Below are 20,616 nucleotides of genomic sequence, written 5' to 3' on the forward strand. Positions count from 1 at the left end.
GGAACCTAAATGGCTCAAAATAATGAGAGATTTTACAAACTCACTCTGGTTTCTCAAACTCATCACAGGGGCCTGATGCAAGACATTACTTTTTAAAATCTTACTGTTATTGTTAAGGCGAACAAGGAACTTTTTCATTGCAAAGCATTCATTAAAACAAAACTTGAGGAGTCAAACTTTGTATTACGGGGACCGAAGATGTGCAGTTTGAATAATAATCTTGAAATTCAGCTGTACAAAGATTTTACACACTGATTTTCAACAGTAAATCCACAACCAAAAAAGTTGAATCTTTTGAAAGACATGTCAAAGGTGTGAATCTGAAATTCACTTTTAAAGACATTCACAATGAAATGCACTGTGTAAGTCCAGCATGTTGTCAGCTAAGAAATCAGCAAAAATGAACTATCTCATTACTGGCCATATAGATGAGAAAGGAAAATAAACTCATGTTTACAATGTGGATGTGAAAGAACAGTTTCTAGGTTCAGCTTCAATATTTATGTTAATGAATAATTGATATGTTCATATTGTCTAACAGCTATCTAGACGGATAAAGCTATGTATGCATCTATACATACTTATGCGTTCATACGCATCAGTATAAAACATTGATATTATGTTTTTTCTAGACCAAATTCTAAAAAATGAGTTAAACAGTGAATCTCATAATTGTAGTAGGTCCAACCGAGATTTGAACTCGGATCGCTGGATTCAGAGTCCAGAGTGCTAACCATTACACCATGGAACCCTCTCACACAAGAGTGACGTTTCCATTGAGACAAAAGAGAGCGCATCAGTGATGGCCTTCTCTTATATTGATAAAAAGATATCTCATTTGAATGGTCATAGTGGATAGAGCTTTAATGTGATTTGATTCTTTTCAGCTATATTCTCTATAAAAGTGTTAAATATTCAAATGTTTATCTGAATATAAAAGTTATATCACAATGTTCATCTTTGCCTGTAGCATAATAAAACAGTCTACATTTCCAGACTACTGAAGCAATGTCTCTGTCTCCTGCATGGGTGGCTCCATAGAGCAATGGTTGGCAATTTGGACTTTGCATCCAATGATCCGATTTGAAACCTTGGAGGGACTTTTTTATTACTCTTGAGCTTTTCCATTTCTTCATCTTTGTTCATTGATAGCTCAAATCCAACACCAGTAGGTTGAAAGAGTCAATTATTGAATGCTTTCAAAATGTCCATCAGCTTGAACAAGTTACATCAATACAAACTTTAAAATACTTTGACATCAAATTTCTTCACAAAGTAGTTAGCCATTATAAAATCATATTCTGATTTTCTCAAACGCATTTCAGATGGGTGATTCACAGCATCACTTTTTTAAGCTTTCCCGCTATTGATAAGGCGAAAATAGCACATTTTGAATGAGAAGTTTTCTTCAATCAAACATAGAGGAACCCAAATGATGATCTCATTCAGCTAGTAAAAATGTTGTTTTATATTAGTATGGAAATCGTGAAAAGAAAATGTTTTTCATGCTGATTTACAACAGTTGATCTCCAATCCTAAAATATAAGCTTTTGGTCAGAGGCATCACAGGTACTGATCAAATTCTAATTTGTGAACATTGTTCACAAATCATATGATATGCTTTATATACATAAACTGTATTGTTGGATCAATACTGAGTAAAAAGTGACTATCTCAATTTCAGGACATATAAAAGCGAAAGAAGTAGAAACTCATGTTTCAAATGCTGAGAGGCAACAACTGTTCATGATTTTCACCTCCACTAATTATATTTATTTTTATAATCTATATGTTTATATTTTCCTATAAATATACAGAGACATATAGCTATATATACAGAGATACATATGTACAGGATGATTTTTACATGTTTATAAGTAAATGTGATGTTGTTCCAAATAAAACTTCTAAGAAGTGAATGGAAAAGAAAATTGTAAAGTTCAGATAAGTCCCACTGAAATGTGTACTCAGATCCCTGTTTTCAGAGTCCAGAGTGCTAACCATGACACCATCCACCCTCCCGTACCAGGGTGAGCTTTCCATTTTGACAGAAGAGATTTGCCTCAGGGGGCAACTTATCTTTCATTGAAAAATATTATCTCACATAAAAACCACTGTTCAACAGAGTTATAACGTTATTTGAGTCTTTTGGGCAACATCCTTCCCCAACATAGTTCAATATGCAAAAGTTTACCAGAATAGGAAAGCAATCCAATACAGTTTCTCTTTGACAGTAGAATATTAAAAACTTTGACATTTCCACATTCCTGCAGCAGTTTATGCTCCTTTCACATGGGAGGTTCCATGGTGTAACGGTTAGCACTTTGGACTTTGAATCCAATGATCCGAGTTCAAATCTCGGTGGGACCATTTTATGACTCTTGACCAAATCATTTTCTTTCAAGTGTATTCATTAATATCACATATCTAATACCGGTAGGGTGAACAATTAATTTATTGATTATACTCTAAAAGTTTATTAGATGTGAGCAAATAATAGAAATTTTACAATACCTGGAACCTAAATGGCTCAAAATAATGAGAGATTTTACAAACTCACTCTGGTTTCTCAAACTCATCACAGGGGCCTGATGCAAGACATTACTTTTTAAAATCTTACTGTTATTGTTAAGGCGAACAAGGAACTTTTTCATTGCAAAGCATTCATTAAAACAAAACTTGAGGAGTCAAACTTTGTATTACGGGGACCGAAGATGTGCAGTTTGAATAATAATCTTGAAATTCAGCTGTACAAAGATTTTACACACTGATTTTCAACAGTAAATCCACAACCAAAAAAGTTGAATCTTTTGAAAGACATGTCAAAGGTGTGAATCTGAAATTCACTTTTAAAGACATTCACAATGAAATGCACTGTGTAAGTCCAGCATGTTGTCAGCTAAGAAATCAGCAAAAATGAACTATCTCATTACTGGCCATATAGATGAGAAAGGAAAATAAACTCATGTTTACAATGTGGATGTGAAAGAACAGTTTCTAGGTTCAGCTTCAATATTTATGTTAATGAATAATTGATATGTTCATATTGTCTAACAGCTATCTAGACGGATAAAGCTATGTATGCATCTATACATACTTATGCGTTCATACGCATCAGTATAAAACATTGATATTATGTTTTTTCTAGACCAAATTCTAAAAAATGAGTTAAACAGTGAATCTCATAATTGTAGTAGGTCCAACCGAGATTTGAACTCGGATCGCTGGATTCAGAGTCCAGATTGCTAACCATTACACCATGGAACCCTCTCACACAAGAGTGACGTTTCCATTGAGACAAAAGAGAGCGCATCAGTGATGGCCTTCTCTTATATTGATAAAAAGATATCTCATTTGAATGGTCATAGTGGATAGAGCTTTAATGTGATTTGATTCTTTTCAGCTATATTCTCTATAAAAGTGTTAAATATTCAAATGTTTATCTGAATATAAAAGTTATATCACAATGTTCATCTTTGCCTGTAGCATAATAAAACAGTCTACATTTCCAGACTACTGAAGCAATGTCTCTGTCTCCTGCATGGGTGGCTCCATAGAGCAATGGTTGGCAATTTGGACTTTGCATCCAATGATCCGATTTGAAACCTTGGAGGGACTTTTTTATTACTCTTGAGCTTTTCCATTTCTTCATCTTTGTTCATTGATAGCTCAAATCCAACACCAGTAGGTTGAAAGAGTCAATTATTGAATGCTTTCAAAATGTCCATCAGCTTGAACAAGTTACATCAATACAAACTTTAAAATACTTTGACATCAAATTTCTTCACAAAGTAGTTAGCCATTATAAAATCATATTCTGATTTTCTCAAACGCATTTCAGATGGGTGATTCACAGCATCACTTTTTTAAGCTTTCCCGCTATTGATAAGGCGAAAATAGCACATTTTGAATGAGAAGTTTTCTTCAATCAAACATAGAGGAACCCAAATGATGATCTCATTCAGCTAGTAAAAATGTTGTTTTATATTAGTATGGAAATCGTGAAAAGAAAATGTTTTTCATGCTGATTTACAACAGTTGATCTCCAATCGTAAAATATAAGCTTTTGGTCGGAGGCATCACAGGTACTGATCAAATTCTAATTTTTGAACATTGTTCACAAATCATATGATATGCTTTATATACATAAACTGTATTGTTGGATCAATACTGAGTAAAAAGTGACTATCTCAATTTCAGGACATATAAAAGAGAAAGAAGTAGAAACTCATGTTTCAAATGCTGAGAGGCAACAACTGTTCATGATTTTCACCTCCACTAATTATATTTATTTTTATAATCTATATGTTTATATTTTCCTATAAATATACAGAGACATATAGCTATATATACAGAGATACATATGTACAGGATGATTTTTACATGTTTATAAGTAAATGTGATGTTGTTCCAAATAAAACTTCTAAGAAGTGAATGGAAAAGAAAATTGTAAAGTTCAGATAAGTCCCACTGAAATGTGTACTCAGATCCCTGTTTTCAGAGTCCAGAGTGCTAACCATGACACCATCCACCCTCCCGTACCAGGGTGAGCTTTCCATTTTGACAGAAGAGATTTGCCTCAGGGGGCAACTTATCTTTCATTGAAAAATATTATCTCACATAAAAACCACTGTTCAACAGAGTTATAACGTTATTTGAGTCTTTTGGGCAACATCCTTCCCCAACATAGTTCAATATGCAAAAGTTTACCAGAATAGGAAAGCAATCCAATACAGTTTCTCTTTGACAGTAGAATATTAAAAACTTTGACATTTCCACATTCCTGCAGCAGTTTATGCTCCTTTCACATGGGAGGTTCCATGGTGTAACGGTTAGCACTTTGGACTTTGAATCCAATGATCCGAGTTCAAATCTCGGTGGGACCATTTTATGACTCTTGACCAAATCATTTTCTTTCAAGTGTATTCATTAATATCACATATCTAATACCGGTAGGGTGAACAATTAATTTATTGATTATACTCTAAAAGTTTATTAGATGTGAGCAAATAATAGAAATTTTACAATACCTGGAACCTAAATGGCTCAAAATAATGAGAGATTTTACAAACTCACTCTGGTTTCTCAAACTCATCACAGGGGCCTGATGCAAGACATTACTTTTTAAAATCTTACTGTTATTGTTAAGGCGAACAAGGAACTTTTTCATTGCAAAGCATTCATTAAAACAAAACTTGAGGAGTCAAACTTTGTATTACGGGGACCGAAGATGTGCAGTTTGAATAATAATCTTGAAATTCAGCTGTACAAAGATTTTACACACTGATTTTCAACAGTAAATCCACAACCAAAAAAGTTGAATCTTTTGAAAGACATGTCAAAGGTGTGAATCTGAAATTCACTTTTAAAGACATTCACAATGAAATGCACTGTGTAAGTCCAGCATGTTGTCAGCTAAGAAATCAGCAAAAATGAACTATCTCATTACTGGCCATATAGATGAGAAAGGAAAATAAACTCATGTTTACAATGTGGATGTGAAAGAACAGTTTCTAGGTTCAGCTTCAATATTTATGTTAATGAATAATTGATATGTTCATATTGTCTAACAGCTATCTAGACGGATAAAGCTATGTATGCATCTATACATACTTATGCGTTCATACGCATCAGTATAAAACATTGATATTATGTTTTTTCTAGACCAAATTCTAAAAAATGAGTTAAACAGTGAATCTCATAATTGTAGTAGGTCCAACCGAGATTTGAACTCGGATCGCTGGATTCAGAGTCCAGAGTGCTAACCATTACACCATGGAACCCTCTCACACAAGAGTGACGTTTCCATTGAGACAAAAGAGAGCGCATCAGTGATGGCCTTCTCTTATATTGATAAAAAGATATCTCATTTGAATGGTCATAGTGGATAGAGCTTTAATGTGATTTGATTCTTTTCAGCTATATTCTCTATAAAAGTGTTAAATATTCAAATGTTTATCTGAATATAAAAGTTATATCACAATGTTCATCTTTGCCTGTAGCATAATAAAACAGTCTACATTTCCAGACTACTGAAGCAATGTCTCTGTCTCCTGCATGGGTGGCTCCATAGAGCAATGGTTGGCAATTTGGACTTTGCATCCAATGATCCGATTTGAAACCTTGGAGGGACTTTTTTATTACTCTTGAGCTTTTCCATTTCTTCATCTTTGTTCATTGATAGCTCAAATCCAACACCAGTAGGTTGAAAGAGTCAATTATTGAATGCTTTCAAAATGTCCATCAGCTTGAACAAGTTACATCAATACAAACTTTAAAATACTTTGACATCAAATTTCTTCACAAAGTAGTTAGCCATTATAAAATCATATTCTGATTTTCTCAAACGCATTTCAGATGGGTGATTCACAGCATCACTTTTTTAAGCTTTCCCGCTATTGATAAGGCGAAAATAGCACATTTTGAATGAGAAGTTTTCTTCAATCAAACATAGAGGAACCCAAATGATGATCTCATTCAGCTAGTAAAAATGTTGTTTTATATTAGTATGGAAATCGTGAAAAGAAAATGTTTTTCATGCTGATTTACAACAGTTGATCTCCAATCGTAAAATATAAGCTTTTGGTCGGAGGCATCACAGGTACTGATCAAATTCTAATTTTTGAACATTGTTCACAAATCATATGATATGCTTTATATACATAAACTGTATTGTTGGATCAATACTGAGTAAAAAGTGACTATCTCAATTTCAGGACATATAAAAGAGAAAGAAGTAGAAACTCATGTTTCAAATGCTGAGAGGCAACAACTGTTCATGATTTTCACCTCCACTAATTATATTTATTTTTATAATCTATATGTTTATATTTTCCTATAAATATACAGAGACATATAGCTATATATACAGAGATACATATGTACAGGTTGATTTTTACATGTTTATAAGTAAATGTGATGTTGTTCCAAATAAAACTTCTAAGAAGTGAATGGAAAAGAAAATTGTAAAGTTCAGATAAGTCCCACTGAAATTTGTACTCAGATACCTGTTTTCAGAGTCCAGAGTGCTAACCATGACACCATCCACCCTCCCGTACCAGGGTGAGCTTTCCATTTTGACAGAAGAGATTTGCCTCAGGGGGCAACTTATCTTTCATTGAAAAATATTATCTCACATAAAAACCACTGTTCAACAGAGTTATAACGTTATTTGAGTCTTTTGGGCAACATCCTTCCCCAACATAGTTCAATATGCAAAAGTTTACCAGAATAGGAAAGCAATCCAATACAGTTTCTCTTTGACAGTAGAATATTAAAAACTTTGACATTTCCACATTCCTGCAGCAGTTTATGCTCCTTTCACATGGGAGGTTCCATGGTGTAACGGTTAGCACTTTGGACTTTGAATCCAATGATCCGAGTTCAAATCTCGGTGGGACCATTTTATGACTCTTGACCAAATCATTTTCTTTCAAGTGTATTCATTAATATCACATATCTAATACCGGTAGGGTGAACAATTAATTTATTGATTATACTCTAAAAGTTTATTAGATGTGAGCAAATAATAGAAATTTTACAATACCTGGAACCTAAATGGCTCAAAATAATGAGAGATTTTACAAACTCACTCTGGTTTCTCAAACTCATCACAGGGGCCTGATGCAAGACATTACTTTTTAAAATCTTACTGTTATTGTTAAGGCGAACAAGGAACTTTTTCATTGCAAAGCATTCATTAAAACAAAACTTGAGGAGTCAAACTTTGTATTACCGGGACCGAAGATGTGCAGTTTGAATAATAATCTTGAAATTCAGACGTACAAAGATTTTACACACTGATTTTCAACAGTAAATCCACAACCAAAAAAGTTGAATCTTTTGAAAGACATGTCAAAGGTGTGAATCTGAAATTCACTTTTAAAGACATTCACAATGAAATGCACTGTGTAAGTCCAGCATGTTGTCAGCTAAGAAATCAGCAAAAATGAACTATCTCATTACTGGCCATATAGATGAGAAAGGAAAATAAACTCATGTTTACAATGTGGATGTGAAAGAACAGTTTCTAGGTTCAGCTTCAATATTTATGTTAATGAATAATTGATATGTTCATATTGTCTAACAGCTATCTAGACGGATAAAGCTATGTATGCATCTATACATACTTATGCGTTCATACGCATCAGTATAAAACATTGATATTATGTTTTTTCTAGACCAAATTCTAAAAAATGAGTTAAACAGTGAATCTCATAATTGTAGTAGGTCCAACCGAGATTTGAACTCGGATCGCTGGATTCAGAGTCCAGAGTGCTAACCATTACACCATGGAACCCTCTCACACAAGAGTGACGTTTCCATTGAGACAAAAGAGAGCGCATCAGTGATGGCCTTCTCTTATATTGATAAAAAGATATCTCATTTGAATGGTCATAGTGGATAGAGCTTTAATGTGATTTGATTCTTTTCAGCTATATTCTCTATAAAAGTGTTAAATATTCAAATGTTTATCTGAATATAAAAGTTATATCACAATGTTCATCTTTGCCTGTAGCATAATAAAACAGTCTACATTTCCAGACTACTGAAGCAATGTCTCTGTCTCCTGCATGGGTGGCTCCATAGAGCAATGGTTGGCAATTTGGACTTTGCATCCAATGATCCGATTTGAAACCTTGGAGGGACTTTTTTATTACTCTTGAGCTTTTCCATTTCGTCATCTTTGTTCATTGATAGCTCAAATCCAACACCAGTAGGTTGAAAGAGTCAATTATTGAATGCTTTCAAAATGTCCATCAGCTTGAACAAGTTACATCAATACAAACTTTAAAATACTTTGACATCAAATTTCTTCACAAAGTAGTTAGCCATTATAAAATCATATTCTGATTTTCTCAAACGCATTTCAGATGGGTGATTCACAGCATCACTTTTTTAAGCTTTCCGGCTATTGATAAGGCGAAAATAGCACATTTTGAATGAGAAGTTTTCTTCAATCAAACATAGAGGAACCCAAATGATGATCTCATTCAGCTAGTAAAAATGTTGTTTTATATTAGTATGGAAATCGTGAAAAGAAAATGTTTTTCATGCTGATTTACAACAGTTGATCTCCAATCGTAAAATATAAGCTTTTGGTCGGAGGCATCACAGGTACTGATCAAATTCTAATTTTTGAACATTGTTCACAAATCATATGATATGCTTTATATACATAAACTGTATTGTTGGATCAATACTGAGTAAAAAGTGACTATCTCAATTTCAGGACATATAAAAGAGAAAGAAGTAGAAACTCATGTTTCAAATGCTGAGAGGCAACAACTGTTCATGATTTTCACCTCCACTAATTATATTTATTTTTATAATCTATATGTTTATATTTTCCTATAAATATACAGAGACATATAGCTATATATACAGAGATACATATGTACAGGTTGATTTTTACATGTTTATAAGTAAATGTGATGTTGTTCCAAATAAAACTTCTAAGAAGTGAATGGAAAAGAAAATTGTAAAGTTCAGATAAGTCCCACTGAAATTTGTACTCAGATCCCTGTTTTCAGAGTCCAGAGTGCTAACCATGACACCATCCACCCTCCCGTACCAGGGTGAGCTTTCCATTTTGACAGAAGAGATTTGCCTCAGGGGGCAACTTATCTTTCATTGAAAAATATTATCTCACATAAAAACCACTGTTCAACAGAGTTATAACGTTATTTGAGTCTTTTGGGCAACATCCTTCCCCAACATAGTTCAATATGCAAAAGTTTACCAGAATAGGAAAGCAATCCAATACAGTTTCTCTTTGACAGTAGAATATTAAAAACTTTGACATTTCCACTTTCCTGCAGCAGTTTATGCTCCTTTCACATGGGAGGTTCCATGGTGTAACGGTTAGCACTTTGGACTTTGAATCCAATGATCCGAGTTCAAATCTCGGTGGGACCATTTTATGACTCTTGACCAAATCATTTTCTTTCAAGTGTATTCATTAATATCACATATCTAATACCGGTAGGGTGAACAATTAATTTATTGATTATACTCTAAAAGTTTATTAGATGTGAGCAAATAATAGAAATTTTACAATACCTGGAACCTAAATGGCTCAAAATAATGAGAGATTTTACAAACTCACTCTGGTTTCTCAAACTCATCACAGGGGCCTGATGCAAGACATTACTTTTTAAAATCTTACTGTTATTGTTAAGGCGAACAAGGAACTTTTTCATTGCAAAGCATTCATTAAAACAAAACTTGAGGAGTCAAACTTTGTATTACCGGGACCGAAGATGTGCAGTTTGAATAATAATCTTGAAATTCAGACGTACAAAGATTTTACACACTGATTTTCAACAGTAAATCCACAACCAAAAAAGTTGAATCTTTTGAAAGACATGTCAAAGGTGTGAATCTGAAATTCACTTTTAAAGACATTCACAATGAAATGCACTGTGTAAGTCCAGCATGTTGTCAGCTAAGAAATCAGCAAAAATGAACTATCTCATTACTGGCCATATAGATGAGAAAGGAAAATAAACTCATGTTTACAATGTGGATGTGAAAGAACAGTTTCTAGGTTCAGCTTCAATATTTATGTTAATGAATAATTGATATGTTCATATTGTCTAACAGCTATCTAGACGGATAAAGCTATGTATGCATCTATACATACTTATGCGTTCATACGCATCAGTATAAAACATTGATATTATGTTTTTTCTAGACCAAATTCTAAAAAATGAGTTAAACAGTGAATCTCATAATTGTAGTAGGTCCCACCGAGATTTGAACTCGGATCGCTGGATTCAGAGTCCAGAGTGCTAACCATTACACCATGGAACCCTCTCACACAAGAGTGACGTTTCCATTGAGACAAAAGAGAGCGCATCAGTGATGGCCTTCTCTTATATTGATAAAAAGATTAGGCCTGGGCGTAGTTCGCGAAGTAGCACTTCGCGAAGCTACGCAAAGTGAAGTTCGCACTACGCGAGCTACGCGTAGCACTTCGCGAACTGCGTAGTACCTTGTTCGCACTGTGCCAGATGTCGTTTTCAATGATTGCACAGTGCGGACAAGCAACCGGCACTGTGCAATCATTGAAAATGGCATCTTGCACAGTGCGAGCTGTAGTTTTCTGCTGCTCGAGTAGATTTTTACTCGAGCTTCAGCTTTCTCAACGCGAACTGGTAGTTTCTCGTCGCGAGCATACGCGACCACTCGCAATGAGAAACCTGACCTCCTCGCGTTGGGAATCTCGCCGGGATGTTTATTTTCCATGCTCGCGATCGCCAACTTGAAGTTGCTGATCGCGAACAAGGAAAAAGTCTCGCCGGGATGTCATTTTGCTTGCTCGCGGTTGCCAACTTGACGTTGAGGACCGCGAGCAAGCAAAAAATGACCGCAGCACTACGCAACACTACGCTACGCATGTTCGCACTGTGCTACGTGCAGTTCGCGTAGTGCGAAGTAGAGCGAACTTCGCAAACTACGCGAGCGTAGCGTAGTGCTTTGCCCAGGCTTAAAAAAGATATCTCATTTGAATGGTCATAGTGGATAGAGCTTTAATGTGATTTGATTCTTTTCAGCTATATTCTCTATAAAAGTGTTAAATATTCAAATGTTTATCTGAATATAAAAGTTATATCACAATGTTCATCTTTGCCTGTAGCATAATAAAACAGTCTACATTTCCAGACTACTGAAGCAATGTCTCTGTCTCCTGCATGGGTGGCTCCATAGAGCAATGGTTGGCAATTTGGACTTTGCATCCAATGATCCGATTTGAAACCTTGGAGGGACTTTTTTTATTACTCTTGAGCTTTTCCATTTCTTCATCTTTGTTCATTGATAGCTCAAATCCAACACCAGTAGGTTGAAAGAGTCAATTATTGAATGCTTTCAAAATGTCCATCAGCTTGAACAAGTTACATCAATACAAACTTTAAAATACTTTGACATCAAATTTCTTCACAAAGTAGTTAGCCATTATAAAATCATATTCTGATTTTCTCAAACGCATTTCAGATGGGTGATTCACAGCATCACTTTTTTAAGCTTTCCCGCTATTGATAAGGCGAAAATAGCACATTTTGAATGAGAAGTTTTCTTCAATCAAACATAGAGGAACCCAAATGATGATCTCATTCAGCTAGTAAAAATGTTGTTTTATATTAGTATGGAAATCGTGAAAAGAAAATGTTTTTCATGCTGATTTACAACAGTTGATCTCCAATCCTAAAATATAAGCTTTTGGTCGGAGGCATCACAGGTACTGATCAAATTCTAATTTGTGAACATTGTTCACAAATCATATGATATGCTTTATATACATAAACTGTATTGTTGGATCAATACTGAGTAAAAAGTGACTATCTCAATTTCAGGACATATAAAAGAGAAAGAAGTAGAAACTCATGTTTCAAATGCTGAGAGGCAACAACTGTTCATGATTTTCACCTCCACTAATTATATTTATTTTTATAATCTATATGTTTATATTTTCCTATAAATATACAGAGACATATAGCTATATATACAGAGATACATATGTACAGGTTGATTTTTACATGTTTATAAGTAAATGTGATGTTGTTCCAAATAAAACTTCTAAGAAGTGAATGGAAAAGAAAATTGTAAAGTTCAGATAAGTCCCACTGAAATGTGTACTCAGATCCCTGTTTTCAGAGTCCAGAGTGCTAACCATGACACCATCCACCCTCCCGTACCAGGGTGAGCTTTCCATTTTGACAGAAGAGATTTGCCTCAGGGGGCAACTTATCTTTCATTGAAAAATATTATCTCACATAAAAACCACTGTTCAACAGAGTTATAACGTTATTTGAGTCTTTTGGGCAACATCCTTCCCCAACATAGTTCAATATGCAAAAGTTTACCAGAATAGGAAAGCAATCCAATACAGTTTCTCTTTGACAGTAGAATATTAAAAACTTTGACATTTCCACATTCCTGCAGCAGTTTATGCTCCTTTCACATGGGAGGTTCCATGGTGTAACGGTTAGCACTTTGGACTTTGAATCCAATGATCCGAGTTCAAATCTCGGTGGGACCATTTTATGACTCTTGACCAAATCATTTTCTTTCAAGTGTATTCATTAATATCACATATCTAATACCGGTAGGGTGAACAATTAATTTATTGATTATACTCTAAAAGTTTATTAGATGTGAGCAAATAATAGAAATTTTACAATACCTGGAAACTAAATGGCTCAAAATAATGAGAGATTTTACAAACTCACTCTGGTTTCTCAAACTCATCACAGGGGCCTGATGCAAGACATTACTTTTTAAAATCTTACTGTTATTGTTAAGGCGAACAAGGAACTTTTTCATTGCAAAGCATTCATTAAAACAAAACTTGAGGAGTCAAACTTTGTATTACCGGGACCGAAGATGTGCAGTTTGAATAATAATCTTGAAATTCAGACGTACAAAGATTTTACACACTGATTTTCAACAGTAAATCCACAACCAAAAAAGTTGAATCTTTTGAAAGACATGTCAAAGGTGTGAATCTGAAATTCACTTTTAAAGACATTCACAATGAAATGCACTGTGTAAGTCCAGCATGTTGTCAGCTAAGAAATCAGCAAAAATGAACTATCTCATTACTGGCCATATAGATGAGAAAGGAAAATAAACTCATGTTTACAATGTGGATGTGAAAGAACAGTTTCTAGGTTCAGCTTCAATATTTATGTTAATGAATAATTGATATGTTCATATTGTCTAACAGCTATCTAGACGGATAAAGCTATGTATGCATCTATACATACTTATGCGTTCATACGCATCAGTATAAAACATTGATATTATGTTTTTTCTAGACCAAATTCTAAAAAATGAGTTAAACAGTGAATCTCATAATTGTAGTAGGTCCAACCGAGATTTGAACTCGGATCGCTGGATTCAGAGTCCAGAGTGCTAACCATTACACCATGGAACCCTCTCACACAAGAGTGACGTTTCCATTGAGACAAAAGAGAGCGCATCAGTGATGGCCTTCTCTTATATTGATAAAAAGATATCTCATTTGAATGGTCATAGTGGATAGAGCTTTAATGTGATTTGATTCTTTTCAGCTATATTCTCTATAAAAGTGTTAAATATTCAAATGTTTATCTGAATATAAAAGTTATATCACAATGTTCATCTTTGCCTGTAGCATAATAAAACAGTCTACATTTCCAGACTACTGAAGCAATGTCTCTGTCTCCTGCATGGGTGGCTCCATAGAGCAATGGTTGGCAATTTGGACTTTGCATCCAATGATCCGATTTGAAACCTTGGAGGGACTTTTTTATTACTCTTGAGCTTTTCCATTTCGTCATCTTTGTTCATTGATAGCTCAAATCCAACACCAGTAGGTTGAAAGAGTCAATTATTGAATGCTTTCAAAATGTCCATCAGCTTGAACAAGTTACATCAATACAAACTTTAAAATACTTTGACATCAAATTTCTTCACAAAGTAGTTAGCCATTATAAAATCATATTCTGATTTTCTCAAACGCATTTCAGATGGGTGATTCACAGCATCACTTTTTTAAGCTTTCCGGCTATTGATAAGGCGAAAATAGCACATTTTGAATGAGAAGTTTTCTTCAATCAAACATAGAGGAACCCAAATGATGATCTCATTCAGCTAGTAAAAATGTTGTTTTATATTAGTATGGAAATCGTGAAAAGAAAATGTTTTTCATGCTGATTTACAACAGTTGATCTCCAATCGTAAAATATAAGCTTTTGGTCGGAGGCATCACAGGTACTGATCAAATTCTAATTTTTGAACATTGTTCACAAATCATATGATATGCTTTATATACATAAACTGTATTGTTGGATCAATACTGAGTAAAAAGTGACTATCTCAATTTCAGGACATATAAAAGAGAAAGAAGTAGAAACTCATGTTTCAAATGCTGAGAGGCAACAACTGTTCATGATTTTCACCTCCACTAATTATATTTATTTTTATAATCTATATGTTTATATTTTCCTATAAATATACAGAGACATATAGCTATATATACAGAGATACATATGTACAGGTTGATTTTTACATGTTTATAAGTAAATGTGATGTTGTTCCAAATAAAACTTCTAAGAAGTGAATGGAAAAGAAAATTGTAAAGTTCAGATAAGTCCCACTGAAATTTGTACTCAGATCCCTGTTTTCAGAGTCCAGAGTGCTAACCATGACACCATCCACCCTCCCGTACCAGGGTGAGCTTTCCATTTTGACAGAAGAGATTTGCCTCAGGGGGCAACTTATCTTTCATTGAAAAATATTATCTCACATAAAAACCACTGTTCAACAGAGTTATAACGTTATTTGAGTCTTTTGGGCAACATCCTTCCCCAACATAGTTCAATATGCAAAAGTTTACCAGAATAGGAAAGCAATCCAATACAGTTTCTCTTTGACAGTAGAATATTAAAAACTTTGACATTTCCACTTTCCTGCAGCAGTTTATGCTCCTTTCACATGGGAGGTTCCATGGTGTAACGGTTAGCACTTTGGACTTTGAATCCAATGATCCGAGTTCAAATCTCGGTGGGACCATTTTATGACTCTTGACCAAATCATTTTCTTTCAAGTGTATTCATTAATATCACATATCTAATACCGGTAGGGTGAACAATTAATTTATTGATTATACTCTAAAAGTTTATTAGATGTGAGCAAATAATAGAAATTTTACAATACCTGGAACCTAAATGGCTCAAAATAATGAGAGATTTTACAAACTCACTCTGGTTTCTCAAACTCATCACAGGGGCCTGATGCAAGACATTACTTTTTAAAATCTTACTGTTATTGTTAAGGCGAACAAGGAACTTTTTCATTGCAAAGCATTCATTAAAACAAAACTTGAGGAGTCAAACTTTGTATTACCGGGACCGAAGATGTGCAGTTTGAATAATAATCTTGAAATTCAGACGTACAAAGATTTTACACACTGATTTTCAACAGTAAATCCACAACCAAAAAAGTTGAATCTTTTGAAAGACATGTCAAAGGTGTGAATCTGAAATTCACTTTTAAAGACATTCACAATGAAATGCACTGTGTAAGTCCAGCATGTTGTCAGCTAAGAAATCAGCAAAAATGAACTATCTCATTACTGGCCATATAGATGAGAAAGGAAAATAAACTCATGTTTACAATGTGGATGTGAAAGAACAGTTTCTAGGTTCAGCTTCAATATTTATGTTAATGAATAATTGATATGTTCATATTGTCTAACAGCTATCTAGACGGATAAAGCTATGTATGCATCTATACATACTTATGCGTTCATACGCATCAGTATAAAACATTGATATTATGTTTTTTCTAGACCAAATTCTAAAAAATGAGTTAAACAGTGAATCTCATAATTGTAGTAGGTCCCACCGAGATTTGAACTCGGATCGCTGGATTCAGAGTCCAGAGTGCTAACCATTACACCATGGAACCCTCTCACACAAGAGTGACGTTTCCATTGAGACAAAAGAGAGCGCATCAGTGATGGCCTTCTCTTATATTGATAAAAAGATATCTCATTTGAATGGTCATAGTGGATAGAGCTTTAATGTGATTTGATTCTTTTCAGCTATATTCTCTATAAAAGTGTTAAATATTCAAATGTTTATCTGAATATAAAAGTTATATCACAATGTTCATCTTTGCCTGTAGCATAATAAAACAGTCTACATTTCCAGACTACTGAAGCAATGTCTCTGTCTCCTGCATGGGTGGCTCCATAGAGCAATGGTTGGCAATTTGGACTTTGCATCCAATGATCCGATTTGAAACCTTGGAGGGACTTTTTTTATTACTCTTGAGCTTTTCCATTTCTTCATCTTTGTTCATTGATAGCTCAAATCCAACACCAGTAGGTTGAAAGAGTCAATTATTGAATGCTTTCAAAATGTCCATCAGCTTGAACAAGTTACATCAATACAAACTTTAAAATACTTTGACATCAAATTTCTTCACAAAGTAGTTAGCCATTATAAAATCATATTCTGATTTTCTCAAACGCATTTCAGATGGGTGATTCACAGCATCACTTTTTTAAGCTTTCCCGCTATTGATAAGGCGAAAATAGCACATTTTGAATGAGAAGTTTTCTTCAATCAAACATAGAGGAACCCAAATGATGATCTCATTCAGCTAGTAAAAATGTTGTTTTATATTAGTATGGAAATCGTGAAAAGAAAATGTTTTTCATGCTGATTTACAACAGTTGATCTCCAATCGTAAAATATAAGCTTTTGGTCGGAGGCATCACAGGTACTGATCAAATTCTAATTTTTGAACATTGTTCACAAATCATATGATATGCTTTATATACATAAACTGTATTGTTGGATCAATACTGAGTAAAAAGTGACTATCTCAATTTCTGGACATATAAAAGAGAAAGAAGTAGAAACTCATGTTTCAAATGCTGAGAGGCAACAACTGTTCATGATTTTCACCTCCACTAATTATATTTATTTTTATAATCTATATGTTTATATTTTCCTATAAATATACAGAGACATATAGCTATATATACAGAGATACATATGTACAGGTTGATTTTTACATGTTTATAAGTAAATGTGATGTTGTTCCAAATAAAACTTCTAAGAACTGAATGGAAAAGAAAATTGTAAAGTTCAGATAAGTCCCACTGAAATTTGTACTCAGATCCCTGTTTTCAGAGTCCAGAGTGCTAACCATGACACCATCCACCCTCCCGTACCAGGGTGAGCTTTCCATTTTGACAGAAGAGATTTGCCTCAGGGGGCAACTTATCTTTCATTGAAAAATATTATCTCACATAAAAACCACTGTTCAACAGAGTTATAACGTTATTTGAGTCTTTTGGGCAACATCCTTCCCCAACATAGTTCAATATGCAAAAGTTTACCAGAATAGGAAAGCAATCCAATACAGTTTCTCTTTGACAGTAGAATATTAAAAACTTTGACATTTCCACATTCCTGCAGCAGTTTATGCTCCTTTCACATGGGAGGTTCCATGGTGTAATGGTTAGCACTTTGTACTTTGAATCCAATGATCCGAGTTCAAATCTCGGTGGGACCATTTTATGACTCTTGACCAAATCATTTTCTTTCAAGTGTATTCATTAATATCACATATCTAATACCGGTAGGGTGAACAATTAATTTATTGATTATACTCTAAAAGTTTATTAGATGTGAGCAAATAATAGAAATTTTACAATACCTGGAACCTAAATGGCTCAAAATAATGAGAGATTTTACAAACTCACTCTGGTTTCTCAAACTCATCACAGGGGCCTGATGCAAGACATTACTTTTTAAAATCTTACTGTTATTGTTAAGGCGAACAAGGAACTTTTTCATTGCAAAGCATTCATTAAAACAAAACTTGAGGAGTCAAACTTTGTATTACGGGGACCGAAGATGTGCAGTTTGAATAATAATCTTGAAATTCAGACGTACAAAGATTTTACACACTGATTTTCAACAGTAAATCCACAACCAAAAAAGTGGAATCTTTTGAAAGACATGTCAAAGGTGTGAATCTGAAATTCACTTTTAAAGACATTCACAATGAAATGCACTGTGTAAGTCCAGCATGTTGTCAGCTAAGAAATCAGCAAAAATGAACTATCTCATTACTGGCCATATAGATGAGAAAGGAAAATAAACTCATGTTTACAATGTGGATGTGAAAGAACAGTTTCTAGGTTCAGCTTCAATATTTATGTTAATGAATAATTGATATGTTCATATTGTCTAACAGCTATCTAGACGGATAAAGCTATGTATGCATCTATACATACTTATGCGTTCATACGCATCAGTATAAAACATTGATATTATGTTTTTTCTAGACCAAATTCTAAAAAATGAGTTAAACAGTGAATCTCATAATTGTAGTAGGTCCCACCGAGATTTGAACTCGGATCGCTGGATTCAGAGTGCAGAGTGCTAACCATTACACCATGGAACCCTCTCACACAAGAGTGACGTTTCCATTGAGACAAAAGAGAGCGCATCAGTGATGGCCTTCTCTTATATTGATAAAAAGATATCTCATTTGAATGGTCATAGTGGATAGAGCTTTAATGTGATTTGATTCTTTTCAGCTATATTCTCTATAAAAGTGTTAAATATTCAAATGTTTATCTGAATATAAAAGTTATATCACAATGTTCATCTTTGCCTGTAGCATAATAAAACAGTCTACATTTCCAGACTACTGAAGCAATGTCTCTGTCTCCTGCATGGGTGGCTCCATAGAGCAATGGTTGGCAATTTGGACTTTGCATCCAATGATCCGATTTGAAACCTTGGAGGGACTTTTTTTATTACTCTTGAGCTTCTCCATTTCTTCATCTTTGTTCATTGATAGCTCAAATCCAACACCAGTAGGTTGAAAGAGTCAATTATTGAATGCTTTCAAAATGTCCATCAGCTTGAACAAGTTACATCAATACAAACTTTAAAATACTTTGACATCAAATTTCTTCACAAAGTAGTTAGCCATTATAAAATCATATTCTGATTTTCTCAAACGCATTTCAGATGGGTGATTCACAGCATCACTTTTTTAAGCTTTCCCGCTATTGATAAGGCGAAAATAGCACATTTTGAATGAGAAGTTTTCTTCAATCAAACATAGAGGAACCCAAATGATGATCTCATTCAGCTAGTAAAAATGTTGTTTTATATTAGTATGGAAATCGTGAAAAGAAAATGTTTTTCATGCTGATTTACAACAGTTGATCTCCAATCGTAAAATATAAGCTTTTGGTCGGAGGCATCACAGGTACTGATCAAATTCTAATTTTTGAACATTGTTCACAAATCATATGATATGCTTTATATACATAAACTGTATTGTTGGATCAATACTGAGTAAAAAGTGACTATCTCAATTTCAGGACATATAAAAGAGAAAGAAGTAGAAACTCATGTTTCAAATGCTGAGAGGCAACAACTGTTCATGATTTTCACCTCCACTAATTATATTTATTTTTATAATCTATATGTTTATATTTTCCTATAAATATACAGAGACATATAGCTATATATACAGAGATACATATGTACAGGTTGATTTTTACATGTTTATAAGTAAATGTGATGTTGTTCCAAATAAAACTTCTAAGAAGTGAATGGAAAAGAAAATTGTAAAGTTCAGATAAGTCCCACTGAAATTTGTACTCAGATCCCTGTTTTCAGAGTCCAGAGTGCTAACCACGACACCATCCACCCTCCCGTACCAGGGTGAGCTTTCCATTTTGACAGAAGAGATTTGCCTCAGGGGGCAACTTATCTTTCATTGAAAAATATTATCTCACATAAAAACCACTGTTCAACAGAGTTATAACGTTATTTGAGTCTTTTGGGCAACATCCTTCCCCAACATAGTTCAATATGCAAAAGTTTACCAGAATAGGAAAGCAATCCAATACAGTTTCTCTTTGACAGTAGAATATTAAAAACTTTGACATTTCCACATTCCTGCAGCAGTTTATGCTCCTTTCACATGGGAGGTTCCATGGTGTAATGGTTAGCACTTTGGACTTTGAATCCAATGATCCGAGTTCAAATCTCGGTGGGACCATTTTATGACTCTTGACCAAATCAT

The 20,616-nt window shown here is 34.1% G+C and overlaps 9 non-coding genes across 9 annotated transcripts; 7 read left to right on the forward strand and 2 right to left on the reverse strand.

Annotated features, from left to right (window-relative positions):
• The first annotated feature begins 2,298 nt into the window (after positions 1-2,298).
• TRNAQ-UUG (transfer RNA glutamine (anticodon UUG)) lies at positions 2,299-2,370 on the forward strand. Its single transcript has one exon. It is a non-coding gene; the product is annotated as a tRNA-Gln (tRNA).
• Positions 2,371-4,814: 2,444 nt separating this feature from the next.
• On the forward strand, positions 4,815-4,886 carry TRNAQ-UUG (transfer RNA glutamine (anticodon UUG)). The gene has a single exon. It is a non-coding gene; the product is annotated as a tRNA-Gln (tRNA).
• A 2,444-nt stretch (positions 4,887-7,330) lies between these two features.
• TRNAQ-UUG (transfer RNA glutamine (anticodon UUG)) lies at positions 7,331-7,402 on the forward strand. The gene has a single exon. It is a non-coding gene; the product is annotated as a tRNA-Gln (tRNA).
• Positions 7,403-9,846: 2,444 nt separating this feature from the next.
• Positions 9,847-9,918, forward strand: TRNAQ-UUG (transfer RNA glutamine (anticodon UUG)). The gene has a single exon. It is a non-coding gene; the product is annotated as a tRNA-Gln (tRNA).
• Positions 9,919-10,743: 825 nt separating this feature from the next.
• TRNAQ-CUG (transfer RNA glutamine (anticodon CUG)) lies at positions 10,744-10,815 on the reverse strand. Its single transcript has one exon. It is a non-coding gene; the product is annotated as a tRNA-Gln (tRNA).
• A 2,155-nt stretch (positions 10,816-12,970) lies between these two features.
• Positions 12,971-13,042, forward strand: TRNAQ-UUG (transfer RNA glutamine (anticodon UUG)). Its single transcript has one exon. It is a non-coding gene; the product is annotated as a tRNA-Gln (tRNA).
• A 2,444-nt stretch (positions 13,043-15,486) lies between these two features.
• TRNAQ-UUG (transfer RNA glutamine (anticodon UUG)) lies at positions 15,487-15,558 on the forward strand. The gene has a single exon. It is a non-coding gene; the product is annotated as a tRNA-Gln (tRNA).
• Positions 15,559-16,383: 825 nt separating this feature from the next.
• Positions 16,384-16,455, reverse strand: TRNAQ-CUG (transfer RNA glutamine (anticodon CUG)). The gene has a single exon. It is a non-coding gene; the product is annotated as a tRNA-Gln (tRNA).
• A 4,065-nt stretch (positions 16,456-20,520) lies between these two features.
• Positions 20,521-20,592, forward strand: TRNAQ-UUG (transfer RNA glutamine (anticodon UUG)). The gene has a single exon. It is a non-coding gene; the product is annotated as a tRNA-Gln (tRNA).
• Positions 20,593-20,616: the final 24 nt, after the last annotated feature.

Source organism: Triturus cristatus, chromosome 5_2 (assembly GCF_964204655.1).
Source record: "Triturus cristatus chromosome 5_2, aTriCri1.1, whole genome shotgun sequence".
In the NCBI taxonomy this organism is placed as follows: domain Eukaryota; kingdom Metazoa; phylum Chordata; class Amphibia; order Caudata; family Salamandridae; genus Triturus; species Triturus cristatus.